Raw genomic sequence first — 12522 nt, forward strand, 5'->3', positions numbered from 1 at the left:
TAGCCCTAAAGAAGAGATGAGAAAATACCTCCTCTAACTCCTTTGCAGATATGGGAGGGCCATAGGTATAGAACATTGATTATATTTCCAGGCTTTTTCAATGTTTTTTCTTGTCTTTTTTCTTTAGAAATATTCTTTTTTTTTTTTTTTTTTTTTTTTTTTTTTTTTAATGTGGGATGGTTTTAAGGAGGAGATAGGAGGAATATTGGGAGAAATGTAAGTAATATAAAAACAAATCTAAATTAATAAAATGTATTATATTTAACAAGATAAAATTTATTATCTAGTTTAGTGACTTTGGGAGAATAGAAAGAGTTGCCTACTTATACTTTTGTCAGTTTATCTATTGGGGATTGATTCTGGTTCATATACATACAAACATACATACATACATATATTCTTGCTTATATTTAATGCATATATATCAATTTCCTGTGTAAATTGAATATCAAACATCAATTTGCTACAAAGATTTTTTCTCAATTAACTGTTTTCCCTCTTAATTTTAATTCTAATTGCATTATAATGGCTTTTCAATTTTACTATTCTTATCTCCTATATGTCTATCTCTTCTTTAGTCAAGAAGACTTTTTTCATAGCTGTGAAAGGTATCTTCTTTTACCTTCTAATTTGTTGAGAATATAACCTTTTGTGTCTTAAGTCTTGCACAAGATATATGGAGTTTATTGTAGCATATTGTATGGTGTTGTGATTGAAATCTTACTACTTTAAAACTAATTTTTAATTTTCCCAGAATATTTTGTTGAATTATTGAAGTTCTCAGTTTCTGTCCTTGGATAGATTAAAACTCTGTCCTACTGTTCCATTGTTTCTGAATTTTAGACACCTAATCTGTTTTATCAATGAATTTTCTGTTGTTTTTGTTTAACCAGTAACAAGTATGTTTTTAAGCATACCTGGTACTAGCAAGTTTACTTAATTCCCGTTTTTCATTCTTCCTCTTGAGAATATTGAACTTTGGCTCTTGTAACTGAATTTTATTATTCTTTGGTCTAGGACTATCAGTAACCTCTTGGTTTGATTGGCATAATACCAAATCTATAGACTATTTTAGGGAGCATAATTATTTTTTAGATAGTGGAAATAAATATATCTTCAATTATTTAAGTTTTATTTCTCTAAAATATTTTGTGATTTTATTCATATGATTTTTGTATGACTTAGCAATTTAATTTCCCAGATATTTTATATACATGCCATAGTAATTTGAATACAATTTTTTTTAGATCTTCCTGCTGAGTTTTTATTACTAATATAAGGAAAAGCTAATGAGTTTATGAGTTTATCTCGGATCTATTACTTTTCTGAAGTTATTCATTATTTTGATTAATTTTCAGTTGAATTTCTGGGGTTCCCTAAGTAGATCATCATATCATTTACAGTAGTAATAATTTTGTTTCCTCCTTACCTATGATTATGTTCTAAGTTTCTTTTTGTTATCTTAATACTTTATTAACTAATATTTCTAGAACTATTAAGGAATAGTGACAATCTTTAGCCTTTACAAATAGAGTTATTGAAAAGGTTTCTAGAATTTATGACAGTTAAGGTTTATTCTTGGTTTTCCATAGAGATTGTTTAACACATTAAGGAAAAACTTCTTTATTCTTATGTTTTTGTGTATGAATTTTAACACAAATGATCTTGTATTTTGTCAAAAGCCTTTTTTGTATATGTTGGTATAATCATGTGATTATTATTAGTAATAATATATTAGTAATAATTTTATTAGTAATCATCTATTACGTGTCTAGTTGTCTTAATGTTCAATCCTATATTTCAGGCATAAATCCAACCTAATCATGAGGAATGGTCTTATAGACTGCTTTAGCCATTTTGTTAATATTTTATTCAATTTTTTGCCTCAATATTCACTAGAGGTATCGATCTAAGTTTTTTATTTCAATTCATATTTCCCTGATTTGAGAGTCAGGACCATATTTATCTAATCAAAGGAATTTATTAAAGTGCTTTTATATGAAGTGTTTCCAAATAAGTTTCATAATGTGGGAATTAATTGTTTTAATTTTTAATTTTTGTATTTGTATTTGAATCAATTTACACCTGGAATTTTTCTTTGAGAGTTCATTTATGGCTAGTTCTCAAGTTGTTTTTTTCCAATCTTTACTTTTCTGGATGTTTTATATCATGCTTTTAAAAATATTCATCAATTTTGTTTAAATTTTTACATTAAATTTTCATATTTAAATGGACAAAATATTTTCAGACATTATTTTTTGTGTCCTTGTCATTAGTTGTGATTCTTCCATGTTTGTTATTTATTTTGGTTTAATTTCATTATTTGATTTTATTCTTTTTTTAATCAAATTAACTATAACATAACTTTTCATATTTTATTAGTCATTAAGACAATTTTTATTAGTCTAGCAGGTTTTTAATTTTTCATTTTATTTCTTTAATTTTCAGAATTTCCATTTTGTAACGATAGTTTGTTGCTTTTCTAAGTTGAGGGGTTTTTTTTAAGTTTTGTACACAATTCATTGTTTTATTTTGTTTTGTTTTTTGCCTCAATTTAGGTTTATTTAAGTTTGGCTGGGGGCAGCTAGGTGGCACAGTAGATAGAGCACCAGCCCTGAAGTCAGGAGGACCTGAATTCAAAGTTGACTTCAGACACTTAACACTTCCTAGCTATATGACTTAACCCCAATTGCCTTAGCATATGCCTGACCATCTACAGAATCTATAACCTTGAAGATTTAAACTTTGGATCTGTGGCCCTTGTTGGTATTTGGTTTTTTATTTTTATTTTTTTTTTTATCACCTCCCAGGGACCTTTACCTTCCATCTTGCCCAATCTCCTTTCTACTTCTAGAATCATAATCAAATCAGTTCTGTCATTGTTACTAGAAAGTATGTCAATGTACTCACTCTCTTATGGCTTCACCCAATGTCCTGGTAACTTCTAACCAAAATGTTCATCTTGGATATTACACCATTTCCTGCATATGTGAAATCTCTGCCTAGCAGAAAGTTAAGATTCTTGAGAGTAGAGACTATATGTGTTTACATTTTCCATTTTTATTTCCAGTGCTTAGAGGAGTTCATGACAGATAGGAAATGCTTAATCAATGCTTTTCAGCCCTGTTTGAATTTGTTACTTCAAAGCTGAAGTTTTCTTTCCTAGCTGCTTGCAGAATTTGTTGTTTAGTATTCACATTTTTTAAATCCTTTTTTTTTTTAACCTACATTTTCTAAAGCAAAGGAAGTCAGAAAATGGAGATTGCACAAGAAACTTATGAATCTTCTATATATTTCTTGCCCATTTTAATATGTGGCACTGTACTTGCTTGGCACATAAATATTCATTTGTATCCATTCCATATGTGTGTTTAATTTTTTTCACATCATAGTTATCAGATTTTTTTCTGAGAAATTTGCTACAAAAATTTCCCCCTAATTGTTTTTCCTGTAATTCTAATTTCATGTTTTTGTTTTAGCAAAAGATTTGTATAATTTGATTTATGTAATCAAAGTTAACTCTCTCCTGTTATTCTCTCTATCCTTATTATAGTTAAGAACATTTCCCTTATTCATAGTTGTAAAAGGTATCTCCTTTTATCTTCCTCTTTATATTATCCTTAATGTTTAGATTGTGTATTCCTTTGGAGTTTTTTGTAGCATAAGGTGTCAAATGTTGATTTAAATCTAATTCCTTTCCAAATGCTTTTCAATTTTCTTATCAATTTTTGTTGAATAGTGAATCTTAGTAGTTTTTAGTTTAGCTTTTATGCTATCACGTTTATTATTTTATTCCTGATTCTTTTGTACTTAATCTGTTTCACAGAGGAAATATAATTTTTATTTTGTTTTTAGCCAGTACCAAATTGTTTAAATATTATTGCTTTTAAGTATAGCTCAACCTGTAATACTAATATGCTTATTTAATTTCTACTTTTTTCACATTTTCTCTTGAGAACCTTGGTTCTTTGCTCCTCCAAATGATTTGTTATCCTATTTCTATAAAGTAACATTTTGATAAGTTGATTGTCATGGCATTAAATTTATAAATTAATTTTTGCATTATCATTTGTGTTATGATAGTATGACTCAACCATAAATCTCTAATTATTTAAATTTTCCTTTATTCCTGTAAATAATATTTTGTAATTGTATTTATATGATTCCTTTGTGTCTTTGTATTTGGTCTACTAGATATTTTACATTGCTCAGTCTCTTTGTGACCCCATTTGAAGTTTTCTTGACAAAGATCCTGGCTAGTAAGTATTTGCACCTATATATTTTATATATTCTGTAGTAATTTCAAATAGGATTTCTTTTTTTTTATCTCTGCTGGGGTTTGTTGGTGATATGTAGAAAACTTGATGATTTGAGAGGTTTTATTTTTATATTCTGTTGTTAAAAGAAAAAAATTGTGTTCAGTTTTTTTGCCCCAATTAATTAAATAAAATTAAGGAGAAATAATTAAAAGGATTTTATTGAAAAAATATCAAGGCAGCAACATATTGGTAGGCTGATCAGTAGAGATCAGCAAGAGATTGAGATAGAGACAATTTGATAGATCCACATTTTATCTAACTCTTCCCCAATTGCTGGTACATGCTAGTTAACAGTGACCAATAGGGCGACCAGGTACTATCTGACTACAAAAACTATAGACTAGTTTGACAGTTTAACCATCAGAGCCTCAACACTGATTGACAAATAGGAGTAGGAACCCTGGGGTCACTGAGTCTGCCTAACTTTGAATACTATTCCTTTATTGAAGTTATTAATTTCTTGTATTCATTTTAATTGAATTTTTAATGATCTCTAACAATATCACCTGCAAAAAGTGATCATATTTCCTTATTACCTATGCTTATCCCATAAAATTATTTTATTGCTATCACTAGTATTATTAGGACTATCTCAAGTCAAAATTTTAGCAGTGCACCCTTTGTCGTAGTTCTCATCTTACTGGAAAGGTCTCTAGTATTTCTTCATAATAAATAATATTTATTCTTGGTTTTAGATGCAAGCCGATTACCATATTAAGGATACCAATTATTATTAGTCTTTTTAGCATTTTTTTAACAAAAATAGGTATTAGATTTTGTCAAACTATTTTGTAATCTGTTCATCTAATTGTGATTTTTTTGTTATTAATATGATCTGATGTGTTTATAATTTTCCTAGTTTTGAACTAATCCTCCATTCCTGGTATAAATCCACTTTGATCAAAGTATATGATCTTCTTAATATGTCACTAAAACCTCTTTTCTAGCAATTTAATTATTGTTTAATGGTTTTATCAATATTTAATATTTTATGTTTGCATTCATATTGGCCTATAGTTTTTTCTCTGTTTTATCTCACCTTGATTTAAGCATCAAGACTGTATTTTTAATATAAAAGAAATTTGGGAGTATTTCTTCCTTTCTTATTTTTACAAACTGCTTATTTAATATTGAGACTAATAATTCCTGAATGCTTAATAGAATTTACTTATAAATCCATCTAATCATGGGGATGTTTTTCTATATTTATGAATAATTCAATTTTTTTCCTTTAGATTGGTATTTAAATTCTTGATTCTTGTTCAAATAAGCTAAGTATTTTACATTTTTAAGTATTCAGTTTATGTAATTTTTTCTTGTTGGCATATAACTAAGTAAAATCACTTCTAAATATTTCCTTTACTTCTTTATCTGTGATGAGTTCTTTTTCATTTTTGATATTAAAAACTTTATATTTTAGAATTTCTATTTTGGGATCTAGTTGTTGTGTTTTAATGAGTTGAATTTCTTTTTTCTTTTTTTTTTTTAATCTTTATTTTTGGTGAGGCAGTTGGGGTTAAGTGACTTACCCAGGGTCACATAGCTAAGAAGTGTTAAGTATCTGAGGCTGGATTTTAACTAAAGTCTTTCTGACTTTAGGGCTAGAGGTCTATCCATAACATCTAACTTCTCCAGATGAATTGCTTTTCCAGTAGTTTTACTTGCATGTCCAAATCATTGATCTGGTTTTTCCCCCTCTCATTTGTTAATAAAAGTGTTTGGAGATATATATTTTACCCTTCAAATTGCTGTGGTTCATTCCAAAAATTTTGGCATAGAGATTCACTGTTGTCATTTTTCTTACTGAATTAATCATTTTTATGATTTGTTTTTTGACCCCACCAGTTTTTTAGGATTAAGTGATGTAGTTTTCCTTTATGTTCAAATCCCTTCTTAAGAAGTTTTTTATTGACTATCATCTTGATTTTATTGTGGTCAATAAAAGAAATCCTTAATATTTCTGCTTTCCTGCATTTATATATAATTTTTTTAAAATGTCCTAGAACATAGTCTATTTTTGGAAAGGACCATATACAGCTGAAATACACATATAGATGTGTGCATCTTTATATATATTTATATATGTAATTTTCTTGCTTATCTTTTCAAATTATGTCAAACTTTTTTTTTTTTTGCCTTGTGCAAGATTATAATTGGTATGTTTGCTTTTTTGATTAGCCTGAAAAAAATAAATTCTATATCAAACCCTCATCTTAACTTTTAAATTACTCTTACTTAATTTTAACTTAATCTTTATTTTCTTAAATCTATAGTTCACATAATCTTGGTCCTATTTCTTCTCAACCTATCTGCTGCATTTGAAAATGATGATCACCCTCTTTTCTTGAATACTCCCTCTCTCAAGTTTTTCTAAGAGTACTGTCTGACTGCTCTTTTATCAGTTTCCTTTGCCAATTCATCATCTACATCATGCCCCCTCACTGTGAGTGTCCTTCAAAGATCTGCCCTTGGCCGTCTTTTCTTTTCCCTTTACTTTATCTTAGTAATCTCAAAGCTCTCCTGGGTTTAATAAAACATATAATCACTAAGCTTGGCTGTTCAGAGAAATATAGAGAATATATTTTGGAGTAAAAAACTAGTAACTTGACTTTGTGCCTGACCTGGAGTAGAAGATCAGAATAATGATGACTGACAAATTAAGAGAAATTGAGATTTTTTTTTTCCTTGTAAAACATTTTAAGCATTTTACAAACAAAACAGAAAAAAAAAAACAACAGATGGCCTTAATATACAAAAGGAGCAACTCAACCCACAGAAAAAAGTAGTAGAATGTTCAAGAGTCATACATGTCCCCCTCTCTTAACAATCTCTAGACTAGCACATTAAGAATGGATTTTAGAATGGAAACTAAAAGTTCTGACAATCAAATCTCTGCATTTACTTATACAACTGACAGCTTCTGGTTACCTACCTTACGTAAGCTTAAAACTGTACTAAAGACATTTGGGACATTCTGTACCTATATATATATTTGGTTTCTTATTGAAACATCAAGAATCCACAGAAGCACAAAATAACCATTTTCCCTTTTTTTCTACTAGGCAGATAAATTCCAGATCTATATGTCTAGCCTGTCTCTCCCCTGAACTTCAGTCCTGTATCCCCAATTGCTTATTAAACTTTTCAAGATTGATATCCCTATGTTCGATTATTTGCCGTCTAGGGGGAGGGGGTGGAGGGAAAGGGAAGGGGAAATTGGAACACAAGATTTTTCATAGGCAATTGCAAAATTATCCTAGCACATGTTTTGAAAAGAAAAAGCTTCAATTAAAAAAAAAAAAAAAAAAAAAAGATTGACGTCTCATCTTAAAATCAACATGTCTAAATCTGGATTAATTATCTTTGCCCCTAAGCTTGTAATACTAGAGAAATTGAGCAAGATAGAGATTAGAGAACAATTTAATAATTTATTTAATGGAGAGATTTACTAGGACCAAATGGATCCATGGTTTGGTTCCAGGGCTGAATGAGACTATAGTCTCAAAGAATCCAGCCTGGAATGTCAGATTCAAGATTCTTTTATAGGGTAACAAGAACAATGACATAATGGGGGAGGTACCTGGATAGGGATGGCCTAATGGGGGGAGGCACCTAAGATGATATAATGGGAGGTACTGGAGAGGCTCCTGATATTCTAATGATGTCTAAAATGGATAAAGACCTTTATCTCATCAAACATTAAGAGAGAATGACTATAGCCTGAAGCAGAGTAACTGAATAGGACAATTAGGGAAACTGGGTCAGGACATTAAAAGGGAATTGTGGCACAACCTTCCACATTCCCCCTCTTAAGATTATTCAAATCATTGAATTACCTTCCTCTAGAAGGTCTTAGCACCACAATTTTGACCAATGCTATCTTAAGTAAATAAACCAAATAAAAACCAAAATAAAGCTAGAACAATGCAAGGACTTCTGGCAAGGACAAGTCTGTCCCTGATAACCCCAGAATTAATGAGCAATACACAAAGCTCTTCATTGCAATCATGTCAGGTCCTCTGTAGTTGGGGAGCACATGGACAGTTCACTGTGAGTTAGGTCTGTTTTCATTTGTGCATTTGACTCAGCCTCTGCTTGCAGAGCAGCAGGGCTCAAGACAGTTGTGCTGCCCATTCTAAGAAAGGCAACCCATTCCAGGGGAGAAGGGTGAGGCTTGAAGTAGCTCCATCTGTCCTGCCCAGAGGAACAGACAGGGCTGCAGAAAGGATCAGATTTCTGAGCAGATTATGCAGTTGGCCAAGGCAGGCAAATCCCAAACTTTTAGAGGCCTTATACCAACCTGCAAGGTCCTTTTAAGTAAAGGTAAGTAAGTGTGCTGAAATTCTAATTAAGGACCTGGGGTAACAGGAGTGGAGAAACAGATCAGAGAGACTGTCTCAAGACAGGTGTCTGATTACTGGTTGTTTCTTAAAATAATCCCCAAATAACACTTCCTAGCTGTGTGACCCTGGGAAAGTCACTTAACCCCCAGTCTTAGAATAAATAGATAGATAGATAGATAAATAAATAAAAATAATCCCCAAGACTGAGTCTTCCAGGGCAATTCAACAGAATAAGGGATTTCAAAGTTAAAGCATAACCAGCAAATCCAGTAAATTTAAGCAGTAAAAAAAAAAAAAAAAAAAAAAAAAAAATGAAAAGGACTACTTAAAGGACATCCAATTAAATCTGAACTAGTAAGATAGTGGGTAGGGCAGAAGTGCCTAAGAAAATACACTAGTTTCCCCAATTTCCTATGTCTTTCTCCCTTTTTTTTTTCCTCATGGAAAGGAATTATCAAATAACCATTCCACATATAAATCCCAAGAGTGAATCAAAATACCTATACATAACAGACTAAAAAATCCCTCAAACATAACAGCAATAGTTACACAAGTTTAACAATTTCCATCCCAAGTCCTAAACACAGTAATAGTTAAAATTTTAACAATTCAGCCACTTTCCCACTCCTCCCTATCAGTCCAAATTACATCAGGAGCAGGGTCGATGGTTTTCTCAAAAACTACTTCCTGCTGAAGATGGGCGGAGATGCTCAGTCCAGGGAGGGGGATGGATATAGGGTGGTATGCTGACAATCAAAGCTCGGATCTAGATCCCAGAAGCAAGTCAATATATCTGTAATTTGACCAAATCTAGAAACAAAACCAAATCTAACAAAGAAAAGTTAGAGCAGTCTGAAATAGAAAGAGTGGTCCACAAGGACTGCTATAAATTGTGGCCTCTCATTAGTTATAAACCTTAAAAAAAAAAAAAAAAAAGAATATTCAGACACAATATCTAGTAACTAATAGATGACCAGACTAAATACTTATTTGCTCAAGTATTTAGGGTATAATGATTACAGATAACCAGGTATAACATATAACCAGATTGGAAATAGCAAGGTATGACATAATTGAATTGCATTAACAATTTCTTATTGACCACTGCTCTGATTATAGGAATAAGTTACAGGAGGAAAAAATGCAGTGACATTAATTACAAACTCAAGAAATTTAACCTCCAGTAACAAATCCCATTAACCAAAGTTTCAGATAAATCCTAAACAAATATTTACATAACCTTATATTTATACAAATCAGTTTGCTACTTTTAGCCAAGAACCATTAGCTACAACTTGATAAAAATTTTTTAAAAGTCTGGAACAGTTTAGAGGGAAAGGGGAGGAAAGGATTCCACATGGCTGCCCTTCCCCCACTCCACCTCCAAAGAGGCAGGGGGAAGGGAAGGCAAACTAAACTGTAGCCCAGGTTAACTTCCATAGCTGAAGTAGCAGAGAGCAGTGGGGGTCGATTTCAAATATTCACCTTTGAAGACAAAAGATCCCTACCCCACCCAACCTTTAAAGTAGCAGAAATCAGTGGGGTTTAAAGTATAACTTACAATGTTATAGGTAACAAACTCTGAACTAAATACAGCTTTAAATTCCCAATAATATAAAACTGCTTTTCTATCAAATTTAAAATAATGAAATAGCATAGTTTTTCTTTTTCTCCTTCTGACCTCATGTGGTCATTATTCCCAATGGACTTCTCCTAAGCTCCAACTTGATCAGAGTTGGAGCCTTCAGAAAAGTCATATCCTTTTTGCTACATAGTTTACCTAATTAGAGACATGTGACCCCTTTCAGTCAAGTTAACAGAACTTCTTTAACAAGCTATTATTCTTTTAAGATGTTATATTTAAAGATTACTAAGTCTAACCTGCATAGGCAACAAATTATTTCCCAATTTTAAAACTGCCTGAAAGAATACTCAGAAGAAAAAATCTGGCATGCAAAGGCAATAGTAAAATTATTTCCCAAATTTAGAATCATCCTAAAATTCGTAATCAAATGTTTTCTCCAGCTGGAGTTCAGAATAATACGAAGTAGAGTTGCAAAATTGAAATAACCAATTCCTAAATTTGTTCTTAAACTTAGAGCTCTTAAATTAGCAAAACATACAAATTATACAGAACACAGAACACACATAGATTGCACAGTCACAACATTTAACTCAGACCAGGGGCTATCTGGAAAGAATAGCCCTGAGGGAAGTTGTTGCCTCCAGTCTTCCCTCCCATAATCCAAATGGAGCCGTTTTTTGTTTTTTTAACCTGATGGTGTCTTTAAAAAAAAAACACCCAGATTTATACTCTGGAATGCCCAGAGTTTTGCCAACTGGCACACAGATGTGTCTTAGACACCCAGGTAGGGTCTCCTGCGTCCAGAAGACCCTACTCCCAGAATTTATGCCTGTCGGCATTTCATAATTCTAGGAATCAGAACAGAACAGAATAGAATAGGTACCCAGACAGACTTACTCTCCTGTGTCAAAAATGGGGGTGTCCACCATCAGGCTGTTGTGGCTGGAAGCTGCTTTCTTTCCCAGAGGCTCGGGGAAAAAAAATTCGAGGGGGGGGGCAGCCTCTCCAGGCCAAGAATTCAGATCCCCAGTCACTCAGACTCAAGGCAGAGAAAGGAAAGTCTCTTATCTCTAATCCTGATCATTTTCTAACATCTTGTTGGGGCCTCCAAAATGTAATACTGGAGAAACTAAGCAAGACAGAGATTAGAGAATAATTTAATAATTTATTTAATGGAGAGATTTACTGGGACCAAATGGATCCATGGTTTGGTCCCAGGGCTGAATGAGACTATAGTCTCAAAGAATCCAGCCTGGAATGTCAGATTCAAGATTCTTTTATAGGGTAACAAGAACAATGACATAATGGGGGAGGTACCTGGATAGGGATGGCCTAATGGGGGGAGGCACCTAAGATGATATAATGGGAGGTACTGGAGAGGCTCCTGATATTCTAATGATGTCTAAAATGGATAAAGACCTTTATCCCATCAAACATTAAGAGGGCATTAAGAAGCAGAGTAACTGAATAGGACAATTAGGGAAACTAGGTCAGCACATTAAAAGGGAATTGTGGCACAACAAGCCTTCTTTCTAGCAAACTTTCCTCTTTCTATTGAACATAAGTCCTTTCAATGCCTTAGATTTGTAATCTAGGCATAATCTTGGACCCTTCATCTCACATATATCTCCCTTTTTAACAGAAGCAATATCTACTAAGACTGGGATTTTCATTTAGCCTGGGATCGTTTTTTCCCCTAAAAACTAATGAAATAATCCTCAATGCAATTCACAATACTAAAGCTCAATGAATGAAGCACTATATCTGGAATCAGGAAGACCTGAATTCAAATGTAGCCTCAGCTACTGAGTAGTTGTGTGACTCTGGGCATTTCATTTGGTCTGTCTGCTTTAGTTTCCTTATCTGCAAAATGGAAATAATAAAACATCTAACTTGGAGGATAAAATAGATAATATTTATAAGATGCTTTAGAAATTTCAAAGGACAATATGAATGCTGCAATTATTATTTCTATCAATAAAATAATGTTGTGAAAATAAAATAATCTTGTGAAAAAGCTGTTAGAGCTCCTCAGGCTCTGTGCACTTCCTGCTGCTCTAAGAAATAGCTGATTACGGTTTCCTTCTTCCTGTGGAGGGAGCTGCGACCAAATGAATCAGTGCTTCATTGCTGCATGCCTTTTCTATTGTTGAGGAAACTTCCTCTTGTAAAATAATACACATTCTATAAGTGACTCATTTAGTTCCATTTACAAGTCTAAACCACTGGACTAGCCCCCAAGTGACTTGTATTTTATTGAGACTGCAGCGGCCCT

At 32.3% G+C, this 12522-nt stretch overlaps 1 protein-coding gene across 1 annotated transcript in view; it reads left to right on the top strand.

Moving 5' to 3' along the window:
- The window catches only part of RUBCN (rubicon autophagy regulator), a 76790-nt gene that overhangs the window by 3497 nt on the left and 60771 nt on the right, over positions 1–12522 (top strand). The window contains exon 2 of the mRNA XM_074301504.1: positions 4195–4259. The gene's annotated coding sequence lies outside the window, so the exon portion shown is untranslated. The remainder of the gene's footprint in view (positions 1–4194; positions 4260–12522) is intronic.

This window comes from Sminthopsis crassicaudata, chromosome 3, assembly GCF_048593235.1.
Source record: "Sminthopsis crassicaudata isolate SCR6 chromosome 3, ASM4859323v1, whole genome shotgun sequence".
In the NCBI taxonomy this organism is placed as follows: Eukaryota; Metazoa; Chordata; class Mammalia; order Dasyuromorphia; family Dasyuridae; genus Sminthopsis; species Sminthopsis crassicaudata.